This window comes from Ciona intestinalis, unplaced genomic scaffold (assembly GCF_000224145.3).
Source record: "Ciona intestinalis unplaced genomic scaffold, KH HT000031.2, whole genome shotgun sequence".
Lineage (NCBI taxonomy): Eukaryota > Metazoa > Chordata > Ascidiacea > Phlebobranchia > Cionidae > Ciona > Ciona intestinalis.
In genome coordinates, this window is record NW_004190353.2 from 23,570 (window position 1) to 26,544 (window position 2,975).

General features: G+C 31.3%; 1 protein-coding gene and 1 long non-coding RNA gene across 3 annotated transcripts in view; one reads left to right on the top strand and one right to left on the bottom strand.

The window, feature by feature from the left end:
• The window catches only part of LOC104266458 (kelch-like protein 12), a 2,770-nt gene extending 2,053 nt beyond the window's left edge, over positions 1-717 (top strand). Inside the window, exon 4 of the mRNA XM_026837882.1 lies at positions 401-717. The gene's annotated coding sequence lies outside the window, so the exon portion shown is untranslated. The remainder of the gene's footprint in view (positions 1-400) is intronic.
• A 128-nt stretch (positions 718-845) lies between these two features.
• The window catches only part of LOC113474903, a 3,130-nt gene continuing 1,000 nt past the window's right edge, over positions 846-2,975 (bottom strand). Inside the window, exons 1-2 of one of the 2 annotated variants that reach the window (XR_003396623.1) lie at positions 1,678-1,812; positions 846-1,279 (exon numbers count right to left, since the gene is read on the bottom strand). This is a non-coding gene — a long non-coding RNA (uncharacterized LOC113474903). Of the gene's footprint in view, positions 1,280-1,677; positions 1,813-2,975 lie in introns of those variants that run through there. The other variant, XR_003396624.1, reaches the window with a different exon arrangement.

The window sequence follows — 2,975 nt, forward strand, 5'->3', positions numbered from 1 at the left end:
TAAAATACAGTCTGGTAGCAATTTTTCCAAAGAACAATGTCTAATTTTTTGTTTTTTTCGCTAGCTTAAACACCTGTGTCAGTAGAGAGCAATATGAAACAGTCGGTCACAGGGAGACAATTCGTTTAAATATATCTCGTTCCTAAAGGCTTTAAGACATTGTATCTATGTTTACATTGTCCATGCCACATATTCAATGTGTTTCAAATGTAATGAGATAATGACCAAATTTAACTTATTTAGCCATGGTGATGATGCATCAACATCAATTGAGGCTTATGATGCAACAATCAATGAATGGAAGATTGAAACCAACATGGAGACACCAAGAAATGATGCATCAGTTGTAGCTTTGTAAACAAAGTAAAAAATTGTTTTAAACAAGCTTTTCCCTTCATACATTTACTAATTAAAAGTTAGTTTCATACTTTCATTTATTACATCACAATTCACTCTATGCACTTTAAATGTGTTCTATCAACCATTGAAGTATAAACTAGACAACCAGATCAAGCAAATGAATTTATTTCAATCTGAGAAAAAAATGTTTCTAACTGAGGTGTTTTTCTTGGTTTAAACAACTTTTAAGTAGTACGTATATACATATTTTAGCTTTTCTTAATTTCCCCATCACTATCCTGTCTTTGCAATTGAATTGTGAACTCATTGTTTTAATTAGAGTGTGTTGAAACAACTTGTAATTAAAGCTTGATTTTATATTTGTTAATATATAGTGTTAGAAGCAGTGTTCGCACTAATAGTTCAAACAAAACCGAAGATACAGCATAATGTGTGATACAAATCAAGATAAAAGAAAAAAACAAAAAATTTAATAAAACAAAGAAGGCATGTGAATATTATTCATAAGAGAAGATATGGAAAATGTTGAGTTATAATGATTGTTTTCCTCAAAACAACTACCAAGTTTTTATAAACAGTATTTATGTGGATGACATCTCAGTGATGATAAAATGTGATTATGAGTAGTAACTTCTGGATGCTAAAGAATTTCTAGATTTTTTATCGTTGTTCTGTTTTATAAGCACCACCAAATTTTATGATAAATTTTGGTATAAAAAATTTAGTTATACTGTTTTTCTTTCTAATAAAAATCACATTTTTTTCACTTTCCAGTTATTAGTGTGTAATCACGCTGGTTAAAACTTTTTTTCTGATTAATCTATTTGTTCTACCAGCATCACTGACTGTAGGAACTGTGGGTTAATTTACTGCAACACATGTAGTGACAACACCATGCCTCTTGCATCATCTGCTAAACCTGTTAGAGTATGTGATACCTGTCATACAACATTACTTCAAAGGTTTTCAGTCAGCAATTCTGCAGCTTAAGTTATAATTACTTTATTATATGATGTTTTTGACCATGCATTGCATTTGTGGCAATAGGCGCCAAACTTTTGAAAATGCAGGGGAGGCAGGGATAGTTAGACACCCATTCCTATGAAACAAAATCTAAATTATTGGTTGTAATGTTTACTAATTAACACAGTGCAGGAAATCCCAGGGTTGGCCTGCCACCCCAGGTTCGGCGCCTATGTTAGTAACCTTATTCTAAGACCACGAAGCCATGAGAGTATCCTGTTCACTTATTACACTTATTTACATTATTTCAAATTCCTATTAGGGAATTTATTTGGTTAATAATTTGTTCTATACCTTATGGATAGATTATATCTTCCAGAATCTCGATAAATATTTCAAGTTTACCAAAACGGCGTTCCGGTAGTTGCGAGACAATTTAAACCCAGAAAACAATAAATTTAATTGCTTTGTTATCTAAATTAATTTATTTTGATAAATATTCGAAGTTAACAAGAACGGTGTTCCGGTAGTTGTGAGATAATTTAAACCCAGATTGCAATAAATTTAATTGCCTAGCTATCTGAATTAGCTTATAGTTCCAGAAGCTCTGGTCTTACAAATTTAGCCATTGCTTCTATATAGATGTTGAAAAATTAAGATATTCCAATTTGGAAGGTGTTCACGCTTCTTTGTATTGAGACTTATTTTATGTGCAATCTTTTTCTTATTTTGATCTCAAAACTTGGTGTCCATGATTTATACTAGATTTACATTACAACTAATTTGTCATTTCATTTTTCTAATCTCTTGAAATTCAACATTTCTGTTGCAGATCGTAATAAATATTTTTTCGTGAAAATAATTAGATGCGGTATATATGTTGTTTGTAGGAAGGGTTTGCATCTTTTGTAATAGAACGTGCTTACTCATTAGAGCTACGCCCTCTTGTTTCATAAATTGCGTCATCATCCGCCCAGAGTGCCAGCACCAGGTACTTCCCCTTAAACTCTCCCCAAATATTTTCGAAAAGAGGAACTTACCATAACGACTCAAGTTGTTCGGTTGTTGGGCGTTGTTCCTTGTTAATATTTGAGGTGAACTTTGTTTCGATTCTTTGTATGATGGATAATTAATGCTAATTCACATTGTTAATACGTAACAGTTCTTAGTTTCAGCGGTTTGAAAGTGTTTAATGTAAAGAGTGAAATAACAAGCATAGTCATGAGCATTCAATGCTCTTTTATTCAATTTATAACTGACATAAGTTTGCTTGAACTTAGATCATGTTAAGAATTGATATATTTAAAAGTACCAGGAACACACATGTAATAACCTACATACTAATTTTTTAAACTTTAAAATAATACTAACATATTTAACATCAAAATATAAAGATTTAATTGCTGATGATAAGCATTACGTTAACTTATGTGATTTTTTCTAATTAATAAGTTGATAAATATACAAGTGTATGCTTTAATAAGTATACTGATTGAACTGGCATTTGACCAGCACTGTAGCACAGTCGATAGAGTGCTTTGTAATTTTGGAAAAAAAATTATACAGCGGGTATCAGTGAGGCCTAAGAACATTTTAAATCCACAATTTTCACTGGTCACCAGCTTAAGAATTACCAATAAATAACACCTTAC